This window comes from Symphalangus syndactylus, chromosome 4 (genome assembly GCF_028878055.3).
Source record: "Symphalangus syndactylus isolate Jambi chromosome 4, NHGRI_mSymSyn1-v2.1_pri, whole genome shotgun sequence".
NCBI classification, from domain to species: Eukaryota; Metazoa; Chordata; class Mammalia; order Primates; family Hylobatidae; genus Symphalangus; species Symphalangus syndactylus.
In genome coordinates this window covers 117276029-117286567 of record NC_072426.2, presented here as the reverse complement: position 1 = coordinate 117286567, position 10539 = coordinate 117276029, and positions in this window count along the sequence as shown.

The following is a 10539-nucleotide window of genomic DNA, read 5'->3' as shown; positions in this document are numbered from 1 at the left end:
TATTGTGAATAGTGCCGCAATAAACATACGTATGCATTATAGTCCAACAACGATAGACTGGATTAAGAAAATGTGGCACATATACACCATGGAATACTATGCAGCCATAAAAAATGATGAGTTCGTGTCCTTTGTAGAGACATGGATGAAACTGGAAAACATCATTCTCAGTAAACTATTGCAAGGACAAAAAACCAAACACCGCATGTTCTCACTCATAGGTGGGAATTGAACAATGAGAACTCATGGACACAGGAAGGAGAACATCACGCTCCGGGGACTGTTGTGGGGTGGGGGGAGGGGGGAGGGACAGCATTAGGAGATACACCTAATGCTAAATGACGAGTTAATGGGTGCAGGAAATCAACATGGCACATGGATACATATGTAACAAACCTGCACATTGTGCACATGTACCCTAAAACCCTAAAGTATAATAATTAAAAAAAAAAAAAAAAAAAAAGAAAAACTACCTATTGCATACTATGCTCACTAGCTGAGTGACAGGATCAATTGTGCCCCCAAAACCAGAGCATCACGCAATATACCCACGTAACAAACCTGCACATGAACCTTCTGAAACTAAAAGTTGAAATTATTTTTAAAAATAAAAAGAAAATTTAAAAATGAAAAATAATTTACAGATCTATGTATATATATATATATGTTAGTAGACACACACACACACACACATATATATACACATATATATATATATGTGTATATATATGTTAGTAGACACATATATTTTCTTGCCCTCTCAGGTAAGTCATGAAACAACAACCTCCCAGTAACAAAGAGTACCCAGATCTTGGTTTCCAATACTATTCTCCACTAAAAGGAACCAGAGCTTCTTGGAGAAATGACCGATTCTAGAACTGGGGCAGAAAATATACAAGATGAGCTGGAGCGTCCTATAGTGCCAGAAATAAGAGTTTCTTTAAAAAATAAAACAAAAACCTACTTTGATGGGAATGTGCTACATAGCAGCCAACTGAAAAAGCTTCCAGTGACCGAAATTGGAATAATTTGAGCAACAAAATAAAGTGGTATTGGTGATATAGTTTGGATATTTGTCCTCCCCAAATCTCATGTTGAAACTCGATCCCCAGTGGTTGAGGTGGGGATGGAAAGATGTTTGGGTCATGGCCCCAGATTCCCTCATGAATGGTTTGGTGCTGTCATGGTAATTAAGTGAGTTCTCACTCTATTAGTTAATATAGGAGCTGATTGTTTAAGAGAGCTTAGGACCTCCCCCCACCCACCTCCATTCTTCCTTCCTCTCCTGCCATGTAATGACTATTCCCTTTCCCCTTCTGCCACCATTGGAAGCATTCTGAGGCCCTTATCAGAAGCTGATGCTGGTGCCATGTTTCTCGTACAGCCTGTAGAACAGTGAGGCAAGTAATCCTCTCTTCTTTATAAATTACCCAGCCTTAGATATTCCTTTATAGCAACTTAAATGAACTAAGACAATCAGATTATGTCTTAGTCCATTTTTGCTGCTATAACAAAATACCACACACTAGGTCATTGATAAACAGTAGAAATTTGTTTCCCCGGAGGTAGGGAAGTTCAAGATCAAGGTGCTGCCAGGTTCAGTGTCTGGTAACGGCGTTTGACTTCTTGCTACATCTTCTAGAGGGGATGAACACTGTGTCCTCACACTGTGAAATGTGGAAGGACAAAAAAGCCTAAACTAGTTTCCTCTAGCACTTACATAAGGTACTAATCCATTTACAATGGAGTAATTCTCATAAGCTAATCACTTCCCCAAATGCCCTGCCTCTTAATACCATCACGTAAATGGGTATTACGTTTCAACATGTTATTTGGGTTGGAAACCTTCAAACTGTAGCAGGTTATAACCCAAATTATAATATATATATTTATGATTCATATTTATATAAAAAGTGATTAAATGAATAAATAAGGAATAAGATACAAATATCTCCTGCAGAAGAATTAGAGACAATTTATATAGATACTCATCACTCAAGGAGGAGGAGCATGAATCCCCACTCTTTAACTGTCAACCATATATGATGGCTCTTTTCCCAATGGGTACAGTATGGAAAAGAGCGAAAATAGAGTAACTTTGCAGTGAGAAACCTGACAAACACTACCTTAGCCAGGTGATCAAGGTCAATATTAACAAAGATAAATCATGCTGATACATGTACCCTGGATAGAATGTAATGAAAATGAAACTTTACCTGTGGTCTTCCTCCCAAAAACCCATAACTTCAGTCAAATCATGAAAACAAAAGTCTGAAAAATTTCATTAGGGTAGCATTCTACAAAATACTTGACCAGTGCACTTCAAAACTGTCAAGGTCATAAAAAATAAAGAACATCTGTGAAAGTATCACAGCTAAGAGGAGCCTAAGGAGATGTGACTACTCAATGTAATATGGTATCCCGGCTGGGATCCTGGAATAGAAAAGGATATAAGTAAAGAGCTAAGGAAATCTGAATAAATGATGGGCTTTAGTTGATAGCAATGTATCATTTGGTGCGTTAATTGTAACAAATGTACCATATGAATAACATATACCATGTTAACCAAAAGGGAAACTGGGTGATAAGGTATATGGAAACTGTACTATATTCTCAATGTTTCTGTAAATCTAAAACTGTTCTAAAAAATAAACCTTATTTTTCAAAAATCTCCTAAATTACCCATTTTGATTGTGCAATCTATTTCCTGGTGGAACACTGTTAATCCAGATGTCCAACAGTGAGCAGAATAATTCAGTAAACGCTGTTTCTGTTCATTAGATATAGTGTTTTTAACCTGTTAAAAATATTTTTACAAAATGTGTAAATGATAAAACGTTTAAGTTATATTGCTGAGTAAAGAATTTAAAAAGCATAATGCATAATTACATATATGTTTGTCAAATATCTTTTTTAACTTAAATAAGGAAAAGACTGGAAGGACAAGCATCAGCATGTAAAAAATATTTAAAGTGAGTGATGGAAAACAATATTTTTCCACTCTCTTTTCCACTTCTTTGTATTTTCCAGAATTTCTGAGTATTTAACTACCTTTGCTACGGAAAATAATAGTGAAATACATTACACATGGAAGTTTTTGGTAAGGTTTCAGACTTAATTTTATTTTATATATTTTAATTTTGCAATGCTAACATTCTGACATAGACATAAAATTCTCAAATTTTGCTATCTAATGTATGTTATAGACTGAATTGTGTTCCTCCAAAATTCATATACTGAAGTCCTAACCATTAGTATCTTAGAAGGTGATTATATTTGGATGCAGATATTTAAATAGGTAATTACTTTTAAATGAGGTCATTAGGATGGACTAGAAATCCAATATGGCTTGTATCCTGGTAAGAAGAGAAGTTTAGGTGGGTACAGAAGGAAAATCTTATGAAGACACAGGGAAAAGAAGCCATCTATAAACTAAGGAGAGGGGCATTGGAGGAAGCCAAGTCAGCTGACACTTTGATCTTCAACTTTTACCCTCCAGAAATGTAAGAAAATTAATTTCTGTTGTTTAGGCCACCCATTCGGCAGTACTTTGTTATGGTAGCCTTAAACTCAATGGATTAAGTTTGAGGTCTTATTTTTCTCTGCACCTTTTACAGTCTTATTCTCTATATTATATGATTTTATAATTAGTTTCTAGCAATAATGATTAGTTCCTAAAAAAAATCACTGTGAAAATAATTGTATATATCTTAATCTGATATTAGCTCAGTTGAAAACATTCTTACAATCGTAAGTTTAATTAAAATTTGCAGACACCAAAAATAATTTAATTTGCTCTTCAAAGGTAAATTTATATGGATATCTGTGTAAATGTATACATATTTGTAAAACACACACACACACAAAAAAAATAAATAAATAAATAAAACACCTGGGAAGGAATTAGTGTGTTTTAGAACCACCTGGGAAGTTTTCAAAATGACTATTGCCTGGAGGCAGCCCCAGAGATTGTGGGTTAAAGGTCTGACATGTCATCTCATCCCTGGAGTTGTTAAAGTTCCCTAAAGTAATTCTAACATGCAGCCACAATATAAGAGCCACTGCTTTTTATTAAGAAAACATTACCCGAGTTTTCCTCTGAGTGAAGACATAATAGTTTTTAAAAATTCCTCTCTTATCCATAGAATTAATAAGCAACCTAAATGATGAAAAACAAAGAATATTTTATCATCAGTGAAACAAGAAAAGAGACATAACCCCAAAGCCCAGAATTTGAGGACAAAAAAAAAAAAAATCTACTGAGCTCGTACAGAAGGAAGAAACTGATCAGTAATCCGCTTTGTAGCAGTAGTTCAGAGTCCACTAAAGTGAGGTAATAAACTGTAAATAACTGAATAGAAGGCATCTGTTATATACAGCTTGTCAAGAAGTCACAGGAAGGATGGCTCCACCAGGCTGCCAGTGCCACTGTTCTTGTGGTTGCCATCTCATCATTGTTATGGCAGTCTCCACTGTTGCCTTGGCCACGGCCAGTTATATCAGATGGACCTCAATGAAGTGTCCAAGTTGAATGCTGTGGTTTAGGATCAAGAGGAGCAGCACTGCCAGGAGGGGGCCCTGAGCCTTCTGCAACACCTGTGGTGACATTGGGACCTTCCAGGAAGTAACTCTGAAGCTCTTGATAGAAGAAATCACAAATAAACTTATTGGCCATTGTATGGGTGATATAAAGGAGGATGTAGACCTTGAGAATTTATAGCAGTAAGACTGAGTTGCTAATTGAAGAGATACAGAAGTAAAGGGTTTTAGAGTGCTGTAGACTCTACTGTACCTTCTTTCACAGTTCTACTGGACCTTTATTTACGGACTATGCAGTAAGTGTATACAGGGAGAAGCACTGGATGCAAAGCATGCTGGCAACTCAGCCATTTTCAAGCTGAGAGCTGTTCAGCTTGTTAACATTTTGGCTATTTATGCACACAATGACTGGATTCCTTTATTAGCCAGAGTTCTCCAGAGAAACAGAACAAATAGGAACATATAAAAGTTTAGAAAGAGCTTTGTTTTGAGGATTTTTTCATGCAATTATGCAGGCTGAAAAGTTCCACAATCTGCTGTCTGCAAGCTACAATCCCAGGAAAGCCAGCAGTGTAGTTCCAGCACAACCCAGAGGCTTGAGAACCAAGGGAGCCAATGGTCTAAGTAAGTCCTGGTCCAAGTTCAAAGGCCCAAGAACCAGGAGCACTGATGTCCAAGCATGGTAGAAGATGAATCTGTCAACTCAAACAGAGAAAATTCATCCTCCCTCCACCATTCTGTTCTATGTAGGCCCTCAGGGAAATGGATGATGCCCACCTGCATGGGTGAGGGCAATCTTCTTTACTCAGTCTACTGATTCAAATGCTAATCTTTTATGGAAACACCCTCACAGACATGCCCAGAAATAATATTGTATGAGCTATGTGGGCATTCCTTAGCCCAGTCAAGTTAATGCAAAAAATTAATCCTCATGATTCCTAAGTCTAATCTATGACTATATATGGGAAAATATTTCTCTCTCATTCCCATAGAATTTGCATACAAAGACATTAATAAAGTGTTCCTAAGAGATATTCCAAGCTCTCAGATTCACCAGTAGGTGATGACTTATTTGAAGGAGATTCTCTCCAACATGGGCTCATCAGTCGTGCTTTGCCATAATGACCTATTTTGCACAAATGCAATCAGCAATGAGAAATAAAGTGACATACAGTTAGATGATTGTGAACATTCTAGATACAACTACCTAGCGCATGATTTTAGAAGTCATTTTAATAAATTTTTAGATGTGCTTTATGTATAGTACCTATCCAGGCAAAGAACTACAGGGCCCATGGCTGCATTCTTATCTTGAAGTCTACAAAAAGTATAAGGACTTTGGAATTAAATTTACTGAAAAGAAGGTAGCCATATTCTTTATTCAAACCAATCAGTTTGCATTGGCCTCTAGTTTCTTTCGGAATTGTGAGCCTTCATTCAAGCCAAATACTCCACTAAGTTTTATTTCCTTGGGTGTGCAATAGTTCATTTTAACCAATACTTCAAAATAAAGCCTGAGATTGCTGCATTAAGAGTGCTTATTTAATTATTGTTAAATAGCTGAGCAATCCTTGCATATCATAAGAATTCTAGAAAAAAATACTGAAAAGCCAATATTTGTTATAATTCTGTTATTTAACTGGTTATCTTGCTTTAAAAATTATGTCACTATTTTTAAAACAGATTTAATTATGTCAAGAAATATGCCTACTTCTATCAGTATGTGGCAAAACAGAAATTTGTTAAATCTGCCAAGAGCTATAAAAATGTCAGTTTAGTCCTTCCTTTGATAATTTAATCTATGCTATGTGTGAGTGTTTTAAATTTAACATGATTCCATAGCTAAATTCATCTCTTTCATCTGTGTTCTACTTTAATAAGATTAATTTTCCTAAACATTCTAGGTGTTCAGTGTGAGCATTTTAATCTTGAGGCACTGTACGTAAAATGAATCATTTACTCTTGAAATGCCAGTCACTGCTATAAATAACTTAGAATGTTCATATAAAAATATGTGTTCAGGAGGGTGAAAAACATTTACCTTCTCTGTTGATTGCACATCTTTTTGAATTAAACATTGAAAAGAATTTCTTTGGGGAGAATATATCTTAAAATTAAATTCTCCCTGCATAATTTGGAAGTTAAATATTATATATCCTGGAATGTATATGATATTAAATATTACCAAAATCTGTATTGAACAATGTTTTTGTATAGCAAAAATAATGATTTACATGAATAGTTTCAGTTTTTACAATTTTACTGGGTCAAATTTTTCCATTTTTTATTGAAGTGTTCTTTTTTTGCTTGCTACAACCTAGTAGCTAGTAGGACTATTGCTAATTTTTTAAACAAATATACCAAGTTTATCACACTTGGGGACATTTACTGCCATTTAGATATATTATTCTTAACCTCTCCAATTGTATTTCTTGCATTTTTGGTTTCATGGGTTTTGTTGTTGTTGTTCTTCCATGTATTTAAAGTAACAATGATTACTTGATACATGTAAGTTCTGAGTAATATGTTGAGTCTGTGAAAAAGATTAATAAGGAACTTTTAGGGCATTGATCTTGTACCCTGAGAGTCTGCTATAACAAAGTATGGATTAAACAGAAATGCTTACGGTAGGGGGCTTCTGTTGTTTTGTTTTTATTCAAGTGTATTTTTATATTATGTTTTAGGATGAAAAGGAGGCAATCTTGTGGAAGGAAGCTAGCCCTTTGGGTAGATAAGTAGGCATCAAGTTTCAAAAATTGCTGTTTGGAGTTTAGCAGTTATAATTAGCTTTAGTTTGAAAATTAGTGTGACAAGCTTTACACTTTGGTCATGTAAGTGCCTAGATACAAAGTTGGCTTAATGGATCTGCACAGTTGTAACCACAAATTTTTTCTCTGAAAAAATCTTCTGGAGAGATTGATGTATTATTCTAAATAACTTATACTCTCAATCAACTGCTTTAAAATACTTAACTTATTTTAAGATGTTTAAAACTAATAATAGAAGTAGAAACAACTAAAGGCCATTTTAAATGGTAAATTCTAGTTACATAATTAGAATCTTATAAGGGATTTTTGTATTTATATTGGTGTTAAACCAAGATTTGTTTTCTACCCCTCAATGTTATAAATGTTTGCTTTTGTTTTTATAAACCATATTACAATAGGATCAATAGAATTTTGCCTAGTTAATTAAGTGAATGGAACCAATTAAACAATTAATAGCTCTTTACAACGTTAGAGTGAATGTGAAAATATGTTTTTGGTGGAGTTTTCATCTATGGTTGAAACACTTTCATAGAACCATGAAGAATTTGTAATACTCTTAATTTTTTGTTTACCAGCCTCTTAAAATACCACAATATATATCTTAAAGAACTATGGAGGAGCGAACTTCATTTTTCTACCTCACTTCACATTGCATCAAACTATTTTGTATAGAGATATGCTGAGCCATTGCTGGTACACTGTGCATAGCTGCTAGCTGTGACACTATTAAATACAAGTATTTCCAAATTCACTTCCATTAAAGTGAATGCAGCGGGGAATAAGGGTACCCACTCTAGCCCTATGACTATGCAATGGGTGTCAGGAACAAAGTCAGATGTTTAACACATTGCCCCCACTCTCTGGTGAGATTTTGGATAAGCTGTTACTTCCTATAAGGGTTTAGAGATTATGGCACAGGTTAGTAACAGGGTTCAAAATTGCTTCTCTTTATATTGACCATTTAAGGAATTCTAAAGGAAGATAAATCTCAACTGTATTTTTTTTTAATTTTACTTTAAGTTCCAGGATACAAATGTAGAACGTGTAGGTTTGTTACGTAGGTATAGGTGTTCCATGGTAGTTTGCCGCACCCATCAACCTGTCATCTACATTAGGTATTTCTCCTAATGCTATTCCTCTCCTAGCCCCCCCACCCCCTGACAGGCCCCAGTGTATGATATTCCCCTCCCTGTATCCATGCGTTCTCATTGTTCAATTCCCACTTACAAGTGAGAACATGTGGTATTTGGTTTCCTGTTCCTGTGTTAGTTTGCTGAGGATGATGGCTTCTGACTTCATCCATGCCTTTGCAAAGGACATGATCTCATTCCTTTTTATGGCTGCATAGTGTTCTATAGTGTATATGTACCACATTTTCCTTATCCAGTCTATCATTGATGGATATTTGGGCTGGTTCCATGTCTTTGCTATTGTAAATAGTGCTGCAATAAACATATGTGTGCATGTGTCTTTATAGTAGAATGATTTATATTCCTTTGATTATATACTCAATAATGGAATTGCTGGGTCAAATGGTATTTCTGGTTCTAGATCCTTGAGTAATCACCATACTGTCTTCCACAATGGTTGAACTAATTTACATTCCCACCAACAGTGTAAAAGCATTCCTATTTCTCCACAGCCTCACCAGCATCTATCGCTTCTTGACTTTTTAGTAATCACCATTCTGACTGGCGAGACGTGGTACCTCATTGCGGTTTTGATTTGCATTTCTCTAGTGATCAGTGATGTTGAGCTTGTTTTCATGTTTGTTGGCCACATAAATGTCTTCTTTTGAGAAGAAGTGTGTGGTCATATACTTTGCCCACTTTTTGATGGGGTTGTTTGGTTTTTCCCATAAATTTGTTTAATTTCCTTGTAGATTCTGTATATTAGACCTTTATCAGATGGGTAGATTGCAAAAATTTTCTGCCATTCTGTAGGTTGCCTGCTCACTCTGAATTTCTTTTACTGTGCAGAAGCTCTTTAGTTTAATTAGATTCCATTTGTCAATTTTGGCCTTTGTTGCAATTGCTTTTGCCATTTTCATCATGAAGTCTTTGACCATGTCTATTTCCTGAATGGTATTGCCTAGGTTTTCTTCTAGGGTTTTATGGTTTTAGGTTTTACATTTAAGTCTTTAATCCATCTTGAGGTAATTTTTGTATAAGGTGTAAGGAAGGGGTCCAGTTTCAGTTTTCTGCACATGGCTAGCCAGTTTTCCCAGCACCATTTATTAAATAGGGAATCCTTTTCTCATTGCTTGTTTTTGTCTGGTTTGTCGAAGATCAGATAGTTGTAGATGTGTGGTGTTATTTCTGAGGTCTCTATTCTATTCCATTGGTCTATATGTCTGTTTTGGTACCAGTATCATGCTGTTTGGTTACTGTAGCCTTGTAGCATAATTTGAAGTCAGGGAGCATAATGCCTCGAGCTTTGCTCTTTTTGCTTAGGATTGTCTTGGCTATACAGACTCTTTTTTGGTTCCACGTGAAATTTAAAGTAGTTTTTTCTAATGTCAAAGTTAGTGAGACGGGAATAGCATTGAATCTATAAATTACTTTGGGCAGTATGGCCATTTTCATGATATTGATTCTTCCTATCCATGAGGAAAGAATGTTTTTCCATTTGTTTGTGTTCTCTTTTATTTCCTTGAGCAGTGGTTTGTAGTTCTTGAAGAGGCCCTTCACATCTCCTGTTAGCCATACTCCTAGGTATTTTATTCAGTTGAAGCAATTGTGAATGGGAGTTCATTCATGATTTGGCTCTCTGCTTGTCTATTGTTGGTGTATAGGAATGCTTGTGATTTTTGCACATTGATTTTGTAACCTGAGACTGCTGAAGTTGCTTATCAGCTTAAGCAGATTTGGGCTGAGACTATGGGGTTTTCTAAATACACAATTATGTCATCTGCAAACAGAGACAATTGACTTCCTCTCTTCCTATTTGAATACCCTTTATTTCTTTCTCTTGCCTGACTGTCTTGGCTAGAACTTCCAATACTACGTTAAATAGGAGTGGTGAGAGAGAGGATCTTTGTCTTGTGCTGGTTTTCAAAGCGAATACTTCTGACTTTTGCCCCTGCAGTATGATGTTGGCTGTGGTTTTGTCATAAATAGCTCTTATTATTTTGAGATATGTTCCATCAATACCTAGTTTATTGAGAGTTTTTAACATGAAGGGGTGTTGAATTTTGTCAAAGGCCTTTTCTGCATCTATTGAGATGATCATG